At 40.2% G+C, this 17,783-nt stretch overlaps 1 long non-coding RNA gene across 1 annotated transcript in view; it reads left to right on the top strand.

Moving 5' to 3' along the window:
* Positions 1–6,699, top strand: part of LOC118935976 (uncharacterized) — a 258,868-nt gene extending 252,169 nt beyond the window's left edge. Inside the window, exon 5 of the long non-coding RNA XR_005034071.2 lies at positions 5,005–6,699. This is a non-coding gene — a long non-coding RNA (uncharacterized LOC118935976). The remainder of the gene's footprint in view (positions 1–5,004) is intronic.
* Positions 6,700–17,783: the final 11,084 nt, after the last annotated feature.

Below are 17,783 nucleotides of genomic sequence, written 5' to 3'. Positions count from 1 at the left end.
TGTTGGTGAGGATGTGGAGAAAGGGGAGCCCTTCTACACTGTTGGTGGAAATGTAAATTGGTGCAGCCACTATGGAAAGCAGTATGGGGGTTCCTCAAAACACTAAAAGCAGAAATACCATATAACCCAGTGTTTCCACTTCTAGGAATTTACCTGAAGAAAACAATATCTCTGATTCAAAAAGATATATGCACTCCTATGTTTATTGCCACATTATTTACAACAGCCAAGAGAAAGATGCAACCTATGTGTCCATCAGTAGATGAATGGATAAAGGAGATGTGGTACATATACACAATGGAATACTATTCAGCCATAAAAGAACAGAAATCCTGCCATTTATGGAAACATGGGAGGACCTAGAGGGTATGATGCTCAGTGAAATAAGTCAGGTGGAGAAAGACAAATACCATATGACTTCACTTATTTGCGGAACCTAAAAACAAAACAGCGGTGAACTCATAGACACTAAGTGACTCGTGGTTACCATGGGGAAGGGTTTGGGGTGGGTGAGTGAAATAGGGGAAGGGGATAAAGAGACTCAAAATCACAATCATAATATAAATTAATCACAGGGATGAAAGTACAGCATAGAGGACATAGTCAATAGTTCTGTACATCTTTCTATGTAAGCATATAGTAACTGCACTAATTAGGGTGAAGATTGAATGACAGAGATAACTGTTGAATCAGTATGTTGTAGACTTGAAACCAGTATAGTGCTGTGAATCAACTACACCAAAATAGAAACAATTTGAATGTCCTCTTTCCTCTCCTTTGGGTATTCCAGTCGCCCATCCAATGGGATATTTGCAGGGTGCCACAAATCATTTATGCTCTTTTCAGTGTTTTTGTATTTATTTCTTTATTTCTTTATTTCACTTTTGAACAGTTTCAGTTGCTATGCTTGAAACTTCCTAATATTTGAATGTAGAATATTGTGAATTTTACCACTTTAGGGCTGGGTATTTTTATACCACGGAAAATCATAGGCTTAATTCTAGGATTTCATTCAGCCATTTGTAAGGAGATGTATCTCTTCTCGTCTTGTTTAAAGGTAGGACCTACCCAAAACCCTGAGTAGTACACAGGTGATGGACAATGATTTCCTCCTTCCTAAGGGGGCGCCCCCTCAGTCCTCTATGCAATGTCTTAGGTATTATGAGATGTCTTTTTCCCCACTGGTTACTGGGAACAGGAACTATTTACAGCCCTCTGAGCACTAAGCATTATCCTATCTATTCCTTTGGGGGGGTCCTATCCCCATCTTTGAGTAAGCGGCATGTCCTGCATTAGTCACGTGCCTGATTAGTAATCTCTTCAATCGATTAAGGGGTGCCCTGTGCAACTCTTTGGCATTCTCTAGGCAACCGTCTCTTTCCCTGCAAACTTGGCTCTCAAAATCCTAAGGGTCTTGTTCTCTCTACTCTCAGGTCCACTGCTCAACTCGGGGAGTCGGCTGGGTTCTTCCTGTGCCCACCTCCCCTTACCATTAGCTAGAATCTCACTTAGGGCTGCAGCTGTACCAATATAGGGTTCATCTCCCTGGTTACTCCTGTCCCTAGGATTCTGTCTCCATTGGTTGATAGCCAGTGTCTTGAAAACCAGTGCTTTCTTCTTCTTCTTTTTTTTTTTTTCCTATTGGGGAGCTAATTCATTGCTCCTTCTTAACCAAAAGCAGAAATCTTAAGTTTAAATTTCTACATCTTAAGTTATATAATTCCTTGTTATGAGAAAATCTCTGGAATAACTCATCTGGCTGTGAGAAATACCGGCCTTATGCATTTCAGAGCATTTAGCATCAGGAATCCTGTCACCTGGCTACTTCTCCTAATGCCAATGTGCATTTGCTACTGTCTTCCGTCCAAGGTCTCGTCGGTTTTCCTGTAAGGGAGAAACACTGCAGAACAGTGGGCTGGACTTTGGAGCCAGCATCTATGGGTTTGCATTATGGCTTCAAATTTCCCCTGCTGTGTTCCAGTGGGGAAGGTACCAAACCTCTCACATCTCCATTTCCTTATGCATCATGTGGAGATAACAAGAGTGCCACCTTATCAGGTGGTTTTGAAGTCTGAGTGAGCTACTATTTGTAAGACACTCAGAACAGGGGGCTGGCACGTAAGACCATATGTGGTGGCTAAAAAAAATAGTTCCTCCAAAAAGGAATTAAAAATGTTGCAGTAAGATAATGGGAGAGTACTATGTGTGATTTCAGGAACCCTTATGTACACAAATAGCCATCTCAGTCCAGTTGTAATGGTTTCATCAATAAATTATGCTTAAACCTTTTATAGCACTCCGTCACATCAGTACTATTTTTTAAATGGGTCATCCCGACAAGATTGAAATTAAATCATTAATCTTATTTTTGATTCAGAATTCTAATGATACTTGCTACTAAATACACAGAGTAATTATCAGCCCTCCAGCTACTCAAAAGAGGAAAAAAAACTGTTTTTTAGAAGACTTGGATAAACCTGTGCTTAAAAGAGAAATTTAAATGATGTCATGACAAAATGGTAACTGGTTAGGATGGAAGATTTAGGTTCATGCCTCGATATACTCAAGGTTTTAGTAGATTCAGGGAAGCACATTGCCTGAGATGCCCTTTTTGAAATCGGACATTTATCATGTGCTTTTTCCCAGGAGGGTCGGATGGGGTGGCCAGGTTTCCCAACTGTGATGGAATAATTCGAATGTGGAAAGAGCCAGGGCCCGTGAATGCTTTTGCATTTACAGGTTCATCCGACCATTTCCATCGCATCTCTGTAATCCAGTCCAGTAGCCATAAAAGAACACCATCCGGATACAGAATGCTCAGAAATTTATCGGAGACACGAGTTTTAGTGTCCTACAGTGGACACTCAGACACCTGGTAGGGAAATTGGGCATTTCATGTTCGTATTCTCAAAGGTCATTAGACTCCGAGCCAGGTAGCTTGGGTTTAATTAAGTCCTGATTCACAAGCCCCACAATCCTGGTCCCTAAATGCTCCATGAACTTAGCAAAGTCAGGGAAGGAACAATGCAAGGGGGCCTTTAGTCATGTGTCACAGGGGATGATTACAGGTTCCAGAAGTCCCTTTCCGAGATGAGTCCCTGCCCTGTGTGCATCACCCCAGAGAACAGCCTTGAGGGATTAGTAGGGTGGGTAGGAACAGCGCCATTGTGCACACACGTGGCCTCTGATGTGCTCACTCACTTTATGTGTAGCAGCAGTCTGTCTGCAAGTGCTTGTTGCCCGCTCCTCCATCAGCTCCCCCAATGTGCACACTTAGCTTCAGGATGGGGGGCCCCGGATTCTGCAGGATGCCGTCCTTCGGAAGTTAGAGGCATCAATACTCAACACAAGGTCTAGGCCATCCTTCACTCGTGCCTGGTTGACTTGTGGGAACGGGAGGAAGGTAGGAGGCACCATAGTCATATAAACAGGCATGATACCACACAGTGAGAACAAATACCCTCCATTCATTGTGATGGGATTTCAGCCTTTCGCAAATCTAGGCCCCTAATAAAGGTGTTCACCTCTCGTGGATGTAGCCTTCCTCAGTTTGGAAAGAGAAATGACCACCCGTGGAGATACCAGGGTACTGTAGTTTAGGAATTAAGGAGAAACGCCTTTAAGCTTCTGAAGAATGAGTATCTCTTTTCATTCTAGATCATTATCTTTAGATAGGAAACCGCAAAGAACAGGATTTTCTCTCGACTCTTAAAAGTCAATGGAGTAAAACTAATGTGATAATGAATTTCAGATATTTTTGAAGAGCCAGAAATTGGTGACAATGACTGTCTTTAACGATTTTCCTCTTTTTGCATTTCTTGAAAGTAAAATAAAAACAGATAGGGTTGCACCTGTCTTTTGATCAGGAAGTAGCCAAGGTTAGATAGAGGACAATGCATCAGTCCCACCAGAGGCCGTGTGTCCACCAAGGGGCGTCACCCGGCTGGGGGACTTGGAAAAGCAGATGCCCTTACTTCCTGTCATTGTAGCTTTGGGACCAAACTTCCTCAACCACCCCTGAGACAATACCTATGCATCCTAACACCAAAGATGCATGTTTCAATACACGGGACACTTACTTCCCTACCAGCCTGCCTACTACGCTGTTTAAGATCCCCCCAGTCTTCAAGACTTCAGGAAAGTTTGCTTTAAACAGGTGCTTCTCAAATTTCAGTGTCTATTCTAGTCACCTGGGAAACGTGTTCTAATGCAGATTCTACCGTAGGCATGTGTTTGGTCCTGAGATCCCACGTCTCCTACAGGCTCCCAGGCAAGGAGAATGTTACTGGTCCAAGAACCATACTTCCAACAGAAAGACCTTAAAGATGTTGGATTCATAAATTCCAGACCAGGGCTCAGGAGGAATGCTCACAAAACATGTTTGGTTTTGAAACACTCGAGTTACCTCCTGACACCCCAAAGTGAAATGAAAATTTAGCAATAATCCTATTAATTCAAAGCCCAGGCCACATGCAGTCCTCAATTAGGTGGAAAGATTATTTTGACATGAAACAAATTAACAGCTGGAACATAAAACAAAGCCAACAGATTGGCCATGACAAGCAAAGGGGAAGAAATGCAACATGGTTTACAAGACAGGAAACAAAAATTCAAAAATAATACTGACATTTAGAAACAAGACAACAGACGAAGAATAAAAATGCACCAAGTGCAAATTGTGTCCATAATCCGTGGGTGATTTACATTAAAAAAAAAAACACCAGTGAATTCTGAAACTTCCTTTGTAGATATGGATTCCTCCCCCCTTTTTTTCCTTTGAAAATATACTAATGCCTGTGTGAGCCCCATTTTTCTGTAATGTTTTGCAAGCAGCTGGTAGTAGACCTCAGATAAAAATGATACTTTTTTTAAAAAGGGGGGACAGTATTCAAATCTGTGAAATGAAAGTTGGATTGAGGATGTCATTAATTAATTCTCCTTTATTTTTCATAAAATATCAGAAAGAGCAAATAACTTATGATGCTACTTTTTTTCTTTTCAAAGGATCGAGAAAAAGGATATTCCAGATGGCATCCATTTCGGGGACCTGAGTAAGTGTGAGACTTGAAATTTGAAGACCTGGTATTAATTTTTTCTCCACGGCATGTTCCCACCCAAACCACGGAAGACACTTTGAGCCTTATCTCTAAAAGAATCCCACAGCGCTGTGTAATAAACAAGGTCCCTTCTGTCTCTTAGTTCTAGGTTTTCCACTCAGTAAGGCTGGGTCAATACCTGAGAATTTTGCTTTTTAGCAAGTCTTCAGGACATTCTCACCTTGCTGGACTAAAGACCACAGTCTGCAAACTACTGTTTTATGTCATAATATCTCCACCTGGTTACCAAAGAATTTCTTTACCTTTTTTTGCATGTATGCAAGAATTAATTAGCACTTAGAATGTGTTTCCTCTTCTTACTCACATATAATACAAATTACAAATACATATGTACATGCATTGCAGAAAAAAATAAAGAAAAAGGAAACAACATATAAAGAGTAAATGTATAAAGAGAAGCCTTCTCTTGATTTAAAAATACCTAAATTCCTAGCCCAACCTATCTGTGTGAAAGAAAAAGCACCTAGAAAATTTTTCAGAGGCTCTGAAACCATTTAAGAAGAAAATGGCATGAGGTTTGATTACATATTAAAGTGAATCAAAGTTGCCCCTTCTAACATACCACTTTTGGTATTAAAATATTTCATTTTCAATTAGGAAATCTGCAGTGGTTCAAGGTCTCATCAGGGATAGGAAATTCCTATGCCCATTGGCCCCAGGTCATCCCAACCAGGGTTTGCATCTAAGGAATTTCCCTGAAGAACAGGGCTGATCCCTCACCAAGTCTGGTTTATTTCTGTTTGGGTCCTTACGAAAAATGGGACTTTTCCTATAGCGAAACAGATGCAGCTCATCATAGAATTAAACTACTAGTTATCTGTTGCACCTGTAGCAAATCACCATGAATGTACTGGCTTAAAACAACACAGATGTATTGTCTTATGGTCATGGAGGTCAAGATTCTGATGGGGGTCTTCCTGGGCTAAAATGAAGATGCTGGTGAGATGGCATCTTTTTGGAGCCACTGAGGTACAGGCATATGGCATCTAGGTGCCCCTGTGTAAACATGTTTATGTGTACATATTTAGTTTTAATCAAATTTGGACAACAGTGGACATACTATGCTTTCAACTATTTTCTTCATTTGATGTCTTCTGAATTTCCCCCTTGTCAGTTAGAGCTGCATCATGGGATGAGTGGAGACTGTTCGGTTATGTCTGTAAGTGTATTTGGGAAATGAATGTGCCCTGTTGCTTGACTCCGAAGGAGCTTTCTACACATGATTTTAACTTCATACCAATCTTGGTATCTCAGGAAACCTGTCCTTTATTTTTTAAAACTTCCTTGGATCATCTACAAAATATATATGTCCAAGAGAATTTTAAAACATTTCTTCAAATTACAACTTGAATGTTTGATGAATTTGCATTACATTGGAGTGGAATTTATCTTTGTAATTTAACTCTTCCGAGACCTACGCGGGCCATGTCTCTCTCTTTAGTCAGTGTTTGTATTAAATCAGGTCTATTTTTCCTAACGTCCTCCCACTAAGTTTAAGAATCCATCGTTCTTCACAAAAATCCTGAAACTTTGTTAGTAATTAGGTTTGTCTTCTCATGTTTGTGGCTATTGTGTAAACAATTAACATTATGTTTCTTAACTGGTTGTGGTTTGAACATAAAAATCACATGGATTTTCTGTCTTCTAATAGTCAGTGACAAATTTTTTTAATCCCTGAGCTTCACCATGAACTTAAATCATTTTGGATATTATTTACTTTAGTTGACTATTTTGGTCAGCTATGAAAGCATCTTCAAAAATAAAAAAATTTGCCTCCTCTTATCAAATATGTCCCTCTTTCTTTTACTGAAGAAATATTGTAAACAAAAATGGAGTGAGAATTCTTGTTATACCACTGGTGGATATTCAGGAAAAGTTAGTGTTTTGCCTACTGGTGACTGTATTTTTGAAGTAAGTGTCTGTCTTTTTAGGACTTTTCTTTTCTTGCTGTTCTATTAAGAATCATTATTAGGTGTGGGTGTTGAATTTTATCAGATTTGTTAATGTGACCTAATTTATGAAGAAAACTGCCTACTCTTTCTGCCATGTGCCATTAATACACTGGGCTGTATATATGGATTTTATAACATTGACCTGCCTCGCATTCCTGAAATAATCCTTATTTAGTATTGACATATTCTTTCAATGTCCAGATTTCTTTCTCTGTTCTTGAGAAATTGTATATTTACAGGAATCCTATGCTTCCGAATTTAAAACAACATCGTATGGCATAATTCTTTGACAGCTCTCTCAAAGCCCCTTGGAACCATTTGTCTAAGATTTCTACCTCTTCTTGAGTCAATTTTAATAACATGTTTTTGTAAAAATAATACTCTAGTTCATTCTCATTTTCAAATGTTATATATATATATATATATCTTTGATAAATGTTTTAATTTTTCTGTATTTGATTGTATAAAATCTTCTCCCTCATTTTGGATATCTGTATATTAATTGTCTTTCATAGTTACATATCTGACATTATATTTTGCTGTTCCCTAGAAAATCATATCTAGCTTGATTTTACGAAAATACATTTCCTCTTCTCTAAATCATTCACTTCCATTATTTTTTATATTACTTCTTTTGTGTGTGGTCTGATCTGTCTTTAAAGTTCTTAAGTGAATACTAAGTTGCCTGTCTTCCCTCTATTTTTAGTAATAAAGCAGCATTAATGCTCTATGCTGTTTTCCTTAAGCCTGGCATGCCCAGCACTCTGTGGGTTGAACATAAACTCACACATTGTTCACTTTTGGTCTATTGATGCAATTTTAATATCCACCTTCTCCCTCCTTGCCCCCTCCTCATCTTCCACCCTTCAGCCAGAAACCTTAATAACATTCTAATTATCATGGAAAATACTCTTAAATCCTCATTACCTGCAAACCATCTTTCACATTCTCCAGTCTGGTGTATGCTGTCCTCTCTGCTCTGACCTGACCTCCCTGCCAAACTTCAAAGCCTACATCCTGTCCGGGAATCCTACCCTCTAGCTCAGAGGCTGTGCATTCAGTTCTTTGAAGGGACCACAAAGTGTCTTCCGACCTTTCCCCTTGAAGGAGCCCTCTTTATCAAGATTCAACCCAGTTGCTCCGTCACATGTGAGTTCATTTCCCTCCAAAGGGGAGCACATCGCTTTCTACTTCCCTCCAGACTCAAACACCCCCTTTTTCTCCCATTATCATCTCCGCATTGTACTTTCATTGCATCTCTTCCCTTCCCTCTCTCCCGTGGCTGTATTTGATTATATAAAATCACCTCCTGCACAATTTCAGAGAGGACTGGCAATCCATTTTTGATGAGGGAATAAATCAGCCCCTATTACCTAGGTTACCGCACCCAGTTCATGATTTTCTCCCTCTCTGGCAAATTTTCTGTCCAGCCGTCTCGCGCATAATCATGCCCTGAAAGTCCAGAGCATGAGTAGATAACCCAAGTGCTGTGATAATTCCCTTCAAGGACCTTCTGACCTAATAGTGATGTAACTGCTCCTTGGGCAGGCCCAACCTCCAGCCCCTTGGTGAATTTTGTCTTAGAGTTGTAGCCATAAAATATCAGAACCAGAAGCAACTTTGGAGGGGTCTGTTCCCTGCATTGAAAGGGGGCAAGCCTGAGCCCCCCTGTTGCTGGTCTGAAGATACCGTAAGGTACAGAGTGTAAGGACTGAAGCCTGTTTCCCTGAGACATACCCAGTGCCGTCCATTACCCAGCAGCGGGTCTCCCTTCAAATGCTGTGGATTCCTGACCCCTGTCCTGCACTGCTGGGAGCCTGTAACTACTCTGTCGGCCACACCATGACCCCACGGTATTAGGGAATACAGGAAACCTCTCTCAGGGAAAATGCAGCTCTCAGACCTTCCAGTGAAAAAGCAAATCCTCCAAATATACTAAGAGACAGTTTTAAAAGTACAGTTTAGGGGTAAAAAGAGCCCTTACCTCTATTGCTGATGGGAGTAGAAATTGCTGTCATTTCTGGGGAAAGATCTTCAGCAACGTGCTTTAGAACCTGTGTAACTGTTCACTGTCAATACTGTAGGTGATTCACGATGTCTGTCCTCATACTTGTGAGAATCACAGCCCATCTCCTGGGCACCCGTGATGTCACAAACACACAGAGCCCCAACATTGTGACATCAGTGTGGGCTGGGCCTCACCCACAGTTGAGAGGTGTGATGCCCCCAAGCCTTAGTCATGTCTAGCCCAGAAGGAGGGTGAGGACAGGGGTGAGCTCACCTGCTCTGGGATGTTGGAGGAAACGATCACTGTAGGATACAGGAAGTGTATCCCCCTCTCTCCCGTTCCTGGCTAGAGTGATCGATCCCTGGGCGCACAGAAGCAAGGAGGATTCACGGGCAGGAGCTGTTTGCACATGGAGGTGAGTTCCAAGCACTGACACTCTCCAGACTGGCTGTGCCTCAGGGACGCCTGTATCAGACCCTGAGAAAGGTCTCAACTTCAAAGGAGACACCCCTTTTGCATCTTTCTCTGCAGTGGGAAAGAATGGGAAGATGGGCATGAAGAGATTCCAGCTGGAAAGCTCTTGACCTCTGGAAAACAGGCTTTCAGCTGGAATCCGCCTCCTTTCCAAAGTTCCTTACCGCACACAAACGACATACAGTCGTCACGATAAAGGTTCGCCATTGCTACGTATCATTAACCCAAGTCCTTCCTTTACTACGACTTCTTCAGGTCGTACCTCCCCGGGACCCCACATGGCATTCAGTCCTCATAGTATCTTAGGCTTCTCTGGGCTGTGACAGTTTCTCCGGCTTTGTTTGTTTTGATGACCTGGACAGTTTGGCCGAGGGTGTCTCGGGGGTTTGTAGGATGCCACTCAATCGGGATTTGTCTGACGATTTTCTCACCTTTAGACTGAGGTTGTAGATTTTTGGAAGCGAGACATGTCTATCACATCCTAGCCAGGGACATTCCATCACGTGACACTACCATTGGTGTTGAACTTGATCACCAGGCTAAGGTGGTATTAGGTTTCTCCACTGTTACTTTTTGTGCTAAAAGTATATTTGATACATCCAGAAATGTGCAGAGAAGAAAACTTAAATTAGCTGTAATTGCATCACTGTGTCCTAAGGGGTATATATCCTTTTAGGTATTTCTGTATCTATTTATTTGTTTCTGATCTACAGCTCTCCATAGCTATGTTTATATCCATCCAGTCCTTTTAACTTGTTTCATTAATTCCTATATTGCACGTTTGGCCCCCCGTCATCAGCGATCCTGCAACACCATCATGAAATAGCTACAGTGAAATTCAACCCCTTTTTATTTTAATGATTCTCCATTTGGGGCATTTAGTTTCTGGCCACCTCTTCCCTGTTAATAAACAGAAGAACATACAATTAAGTCTTTGCGCACATCAACGATTATTTGCATACAGTATATTTCTAGGAATGAACTGCTAAGTCATAGCAAATTTATTTCTCTAAAGCCTTTGCTATCTATTGTTACATTCCCTTCCAGAAAGTGTATAACAACTAACCACCCATCAGAAGCCTTTAAGTATACTATTTCCCATGGAAACCTCCAGAATTTTCTATAGTGTATATATGTTATTGGATATATATTATATGATACCAAGTATATGTATATACTATTGGTTCCATTTTTCTGGAGAATCCTGACCGAAGCATCCTGTGAGGGTTCCTTAACCCAACCTTGGCATGACTTACATATGCCAAAGAATCAATCAGGCAACATCCACAAAACAATGACTTAGGATATTTCTCAATGTCACCTCTGGTGTTCTCAGACCAGCGCAAACTGCAGACCGGAAAGCTAAAGTATAACGTGTAACTCATCACCTGTTCCGACAGCATTTTCCAAATCATACCAGGCTCTGTAAGCAAGTCAGACACACATCGAGCGATCAGCAAATGTGTGGATACAAGTTTAGGCTGCGTGTGGAAGCAATGAGCTCCTTGGCTGTCCATAATGCGTCTTAAAATAGCAATACAAGTTCCCCAAGGACTGCCCAGGTTCTCCGGCCATTGCAACTGTGCTCGAAAGAATTCACCCCCCGTGTATGGCTAAGAGGCAGGAAGGTATTCTGTTGTTATAATGCAAGTTTGCATAAGGCAGATGTTTTGGGCATGTCATTACAAAACATGAAGGAATGTTTTCAGGGCCATTATTTACTTTTGCATGAACAAACACGTGGCCTCACATTCTGGCTGCATGCAGTGTAGCTACGAATAATGCTTCCTAGACGTAAGTCTGGAACACCTTCTATCATGGAACATTTTTTCTTTCTACCTCAGTGTCACTCATGAAATCCCATCTTTACAAGGAAAATTCTCAGAAAAAAACTCTCTTTTTAATGTCCTAGAATTCTTTAACATGATCTAGATATCTCAAAACTCAAGTCCCAGGGCAATACAGTGAACTCTAGCTAGAGTAGAGATGATTGCTATCTCTTTCAATATTTTAAAATGGTCTTAATGGTGGATCATTGATTTTAAACTGTTGAGAAAATAGAATGCCATCCTGGAAATTGGAGCATTTTTACCTAAAATATATATTCAGAAAAGTTTAGAACTAGCATCTCAGGTCAATTAACTCACCCCAGGAAAGCACCTGAGTAGCAAAAAATAAATTAATATTAATCAGTGCAAACAGCCCATAATCATATTTTTAAATTCAGCTTTTATTTTCCATCCATTGCCATGTGACATGTGAATGCTCTTTAGAGTTTCTATGCTTTTTTTTCTTAATTGATCGAACTACAGGTGGTGGTACGATTGATAAACAATTTTGCAAACATCAGGGCAAGGGGGCCATAAAGAAGAGTTGAGAACTCTGGAAAGAGATGAAGAAACTTAATTTTTAGTATAAGCTTCACTCAGTGTTTATTCACACAAGCTAATTGGTGTCTTTGAAACATAGTGTCTTCAAGAATACGCTTTACCTGACTCCAAATTGAGAGGTAAACAGAGATAATGTTTATGGAAATACTTGGTAAGCTGAGAAGTGCTTCCCAGATGTACTGTAGCAGTTTGGTTTTAAACTGAAATTGACAAGTTCCTTAACCTACTAAGCATAATTTAAAAGTATATTTTTCTTACTGTAGTTTCAATAATTTCTAAGATGACCAATACTTTTGTTAGGAGTGCTACATTATAGTTAAAATCTGTGTTTGAATATCATGGGAGAAGTTGTATGTCTTCTTTTTATTTTTTTTGTTTTTTATTTTGGGGGAAGCATTACAATTGAATGTGAATTGGGTCAATATTGAATTCTAATGCTGCTTGGGAATTTACATTTTATTACTGACACAAGTTTAAGATCAGTTATCAGAGAGTAACACATCTCTCAGTGTCTGTGGTTTGTACAGGATGAATGGATGTATATATGTCAAAATTTAAACAGACCATTACCTCAATTTTAGTGCTCTTCCTACATGCAGAAAACCAGGAGAAATCTCCACAGGGCATCTGCAGAAAACCAAGAGCTAACGTCTCACTTAATGGTGATAGGCTGGGTGCTTTCTCCCCAAGATCAGGAACATGACAATGATTTCTGCTGTCCCCACTTCTGCTCAACATTGTGCTGGACCTTCCAGCCCCAACAGGGAAGAAAATGAAATAAAAGGCATGCAGAGAGGAAAGGAAAAAGGTGGTTTTTGTTTGCAGATGCCATGAGCTTGTATATAGAAAATTCTAAGGATGTGAGATCCATATAAAAAAATCACTGGAATTTCTATACACTTGCAATGGATAATCCAAAAATATAATTAAGAAAACAATTCCATGGACAATAGCATAGGAAATCATAAAATGGTTAGGAATAAATTACATGAAAGAAATACAACTTATCCTCTGAAAATTAAAAAAAACATTGCTGAAGCAAAGTTAAAAAAAATGGAAAGATATCCTGTCATCATGATTTGGAAGACTTACTATTGTCCAGATTAGGAACATTCACCAACATCGTCTCTGAATTTAGAGCAATCCCATCAAAATCCCAGTGGCCTATTTCAGAAATGGAAAAGTTGATCCTAAAATTCACAGGGAATTTCAAGGGACCAGGATAGCCAAAACATCCTTGAAAGAGAAGAACAAAGTGGACAGAGTCCCATTTCTGCTGATGGATGGAGAGATGAACAAATGTGTTCCATCCATGGTACATTATTCCATATAAATGAAGAACACACACACGCTCTACAGTGTGGCTGATCCTTGCTGACAGGATGCTAAGCAGAGAAACCAGTCACAAAGACCATCTGTTGTGGGATCCCATTTCTAGGAAATGCCTGGCATAGGCAGATCTCAGAGACAGCAGGCGTATTTGCAGTTTCTGAGGGCTGAGCTGGAAGGGGTGCAGTAATGAGGAATTCCAGCCTAACTACCCAGGTTCTCTTTTTGATGCACGGCGTACTATGATGGTTGCACAATTCTGTGTCTGTGTAAGGAACCATCGAATTGTGTATTTTAAATGTATGCCTTGTATGCTGTGTGGATGGTCTTAATAAAACTGTTGAAAAAACAAAGTGGAAAGCAAAGGACTTTGTATCTTGGACTGCTTTTTAATAGTTGAGTCAGTTGTATAAGGAACCATCGAATTGTGTACTTTAAATGTGTGCCTTGTATGCTGTGTGGATTATATCTTAATAAAACTGTTAAAGAAACAAAGTGGAAATCAAAGGACTCTGTAGTTTGGACTGCTTTTTAATAGTTGTGTCAGTTCCCATAGGGTTGATTTATTTTTCCTTTTGAGTCCCACAGTCTCTGCTTAGCCAAATTCTGGGAGCTTTGGCCGATTTTACTTCCTTAGGGTAATTGAAATCGTGCCTGCCTGGATTTAGGGGAAATTTTCATACATGAGATTATGGCTTTCTGATGAACCCAGGGAATTAGCATCCATGTAGCATGTCCAGAGCGACACTTAATCAGTGTGCTATTCTGACAGCTTTTGGTGATACGAAATAATTAAGTGCATGGGAGCCCTTCACATTCAAATTCAGGATGACCTAAGCCAATAAATACATTTTAAAAACTTTGTCTTTTAATTGTATTTATGGCATGTATTGGAATGCAGAAATTACAAATTCACATCTGGCCAAATCAGCAAATCTTTACGGCGTCTGGGATTTTTCTCTTTTTCTTTGAAAGTTATCTCCACTTCAGCACCATACTCGGAAAAGGAACCCTTCTCCTTCCACAATTTCTACCTTTGTGTTTAAGTTTATAGAAGGAATAAAATAAGGTATAGATAGCTGAATAGTAGTACCTGTCATTTGTCATCGATCCCTCATCTGCATCATCTATCATCTATCTCTATTTATCTATAATCATCTATGTCTATTTAGATGCACAGATACTATATAAAATATAGTCTGTGTATATATACAGTATACAGTTACTCTATTTAGTGACAAATACTGTTACATATACACATATACATGTATGGACATAGGCACCTATATGGTTTTCCCTCCGATGGCCCTCTGGTCACTATCCCAAATCTCTTTGTTAAATGTGCTGTCTCTTCTGCACTGGGATATTCTCCTTGTCATGTACTAAATTCCTCTTGATGTCATTCTCTTTATGGACTTGGTCCCATTGATGACCATCCGTACACTCTAGTGCCAGTTCCAACAGCTCTCATAATACAGCTTTGCAATACCTCTGGGTGTCCAGAGGGGCTGGTCTTTCCTTATTACTATGAGAATCCGCTTTTCTCATATTCAGAGAAACCCTGTTGGAATTTATATTGAGATTGCCTTCAATGGACAAATTAATTTAGGGAGATTGACATCTGTCCAACTCACCAAGAAAAAGTAACATGTTTTTCCCATATTTAATTCTTAGATAATATACATCAATAACGTTTCCACATTTTCTCTAAATATATATCATACGCAGGTTGTTGAGTTCATTTTGAGGCACTTTATTTTTTGCGTATTTGATGATGTACATGAATTCTCTCCCTGTCAGTTTATTTTGTAACATGTTATTACTCAGATATGGGGAAATTGTTGAATTTGTATGTTTATTTCATAAGCAGCCATGTCGCTTTAATGTCTTAGCCTCTCCATTTTAATTTTTCTCTTAGTGTTTCACTTGTAAAACTTATACTTCTGAAAATAATAACTCTGCCTGCTCCTGTATAATAGGTATATATTCTATTTATTTCTCCTCTCTATTGCATTAAAGAGTAATTATAGCATAACATCAAGCATTGATATTCTGGGTCATCATGAAAACAATAAAGAAAACGTGGTCTTTCAAAGGTGCAAGGTATGAAAGGCAAGAAATGCAGCAGCAAAAGGGTGACGTTGCAGAAAAAATTGGAGGATGAGGATTGCTGGTTGTGCATGAGAAGGAATTTGGACCCTCACTGGTCTTGCTGGTCCCAGGGAGCTATGTCTGCATGTGGCGAATCAGAGAGCAGTAGCCCTTGGCACTGACCCCGCTCTGGATGGCCTCTGGTGGTACGATCCTGCTCCAGAGCAAAAGCAGAGATGTGGCTTCGGGAGGGCAGAGCCCTTCATACCTTGGAAGAAGGCATCAGCCTCAACTCTGGAGTCAAGTGGCTCACAGGTAACTTCTAGGACGGACTTCCTGTGCTCCTCCTACCTAGGCGGGGACTCCACCCCTCACAGGGGCTGTGAGCTTCAATCCTTTTGACAGTTAAGGTGCTGTGAGCTTCAATCCTTTTGACAGTTACGTTGTGATTGCCTTCAGTTTTACAAATTAACTTGAGAAGATTGACATCTGTACCACTGACATATTTACAAGCATCCAGATCCTCTTTAGAAGTGTCGAAGGGAGACCCTGATAACCCATTTTCTTAATGCTTTAAACAACTCAAAGACACAGGAAGTTCTAAGGAAGTACAAAGAACTATTTTTATTTTTCCGGAAATGTTGGTGAGTAATACAGATGCTTGACACATCCTTAATCCTGAAAATATACTACGTACTTTCTACAAATGAGGAAATTCTTATATCAAATAAAGGAAACGATCTTGGATCTATAACTGCTGTCTAATTATCACACCTTAGTTAACTTTGCCAATCATCCCAATCATGTCGTTTATAGTCAAAGAATTCATCCCAGAATCACATGATGCATGTTTCTACCATGTTTCTCCCGTCTGCTTCAGTCTGGAGCAGTTCCTCATATTTTTCCTTGACCTTTATGATGTTGGTAATTTTGAAGTTTGCAGGCCAGTAATTTTGTACAATATCCCTCAAATGGGTTTGTCTGCTCCTTTGTATGCTTCCATTCAAGTTATATGTCATTGGCAAGAATGGCCCAGTAGTAGCAATGTGTTCTCTTTGATCCATCCTGTGGTGAACAGCATAGTACCACTACTGACCAGGGCACCTTCACCATTTGATTAGAGCAACATCTCTCTTGCTTCCCTTTAAAATCTCTCATTTGCCCTTTGTAACAAACTATCCACTGGGCAGTTCTTTCAAATTATGAAAATAGCCTGTTCCTCGTCCAACTTTCTATTCATTTATTTATATCAATAGGGCCTCGTGGCTTCTCATGTCATTCCACAGTTTATAATGAATTCGTGTCATTAGTTCTTTTGATAATCTCACTGTCCCCAGTTGGACCAGTGATACTTCCTTTAAATGAGGCTCCGTGTCCTTTGACACCATGTCATCTCTCGGGCACTGTCTGACATGTGATATTCCTGACTCATCTTGCACTTTCTGATCTAGCTGTGGACTCTGCCATTTTTTTCCAAGGCTCCCCGGTATCTCTTCATGAAGAATGGTTCCTAGATGCCAAAACCTGGGTCCTGGGTGTGCTCATTATCAGGGGGATCCTCCCTGTCACCAGGCCCTCTTGGTGAGCAGAGCTAGGAAATCTGTGCATGCTTTTATATCCATACTCATTTATGTCTCTGCGTCACAAATCATGCATGAACACTGATACGTTGGATTCTTTTGCCACACCACTGTCTTCATACAAGCTTTCTCTATCCGTAACTTTATCTCCCTTATCTGAGTGAGAAATCTGGCTCCCCTTCTTGCAAATATATGTGCTTTTTGTTCATTTTCCCATAGCTAATCTAGCTCCTGTGCACCCCCCACCCCTGTGGACTTCAGCATCGCACACCAGGCAGCCTGTGGGGTCACACCTCAGTCTAGCTGTGACTTCTTGCTCTAGACCACCAGGACTCCCTTCCCAGTCTGGTGTGGACACCTGTCTTTATTAGCCCTTCCCTGTGGATTTAGAACTGAATCAATCAATAAAGGAGTAGGAAGAAGAGAATGTAGAGGAATTTCAGGAATATGTTAACTCTTTTCTAGGTTGAGTTTATCTGTGAAGAAAACATTTAACTCTCTTGTCCTTTGTAATGAACTATAATTTAACTGTAATTCAAGTCCCTTGTTGAATATACAGTATATTAACTATATAATAAGATAACCGTACCGATGAAATAAACCCCAAGCTATATAGTGGCTCAAACACTACAGAAGTTTCTCTCACACGATGTCCAGGACAGCTCATCTGGACTCACGCATCGTTCTCCTCCAAGGAATGGTTCAGACACCGTTTCCTATCCATTGCGGGGTGCCGTGATTTTCTGCAGTCAAATTCTCAAGCCACCATGCCTGTCTTCATCCCAGACATCTGAGAAAGGAGAAGGAATGAAGTGTATCATCAGGGGGACTTTACAGAGCAG

The sequence above is a fragment of the Manis pentadactyla genome, chromosome X, assembly GCF_030020395.1.
Source record: "Manis pentadactyla isolate mManPen7 chromosome X, mManPen7.hap1, whole genome shotgun sequence".
NCBI classification, from domain to species: Eukaryota; Metazoa; Chordata; class Mammalia; order Pholidota; family Manidae; genus Manis; species Manis pentadactyla.
Note: the sequence above shows the minus strand (reverse complement) of the source record. Positions and strands in the feature narration are given on the sequence as shown.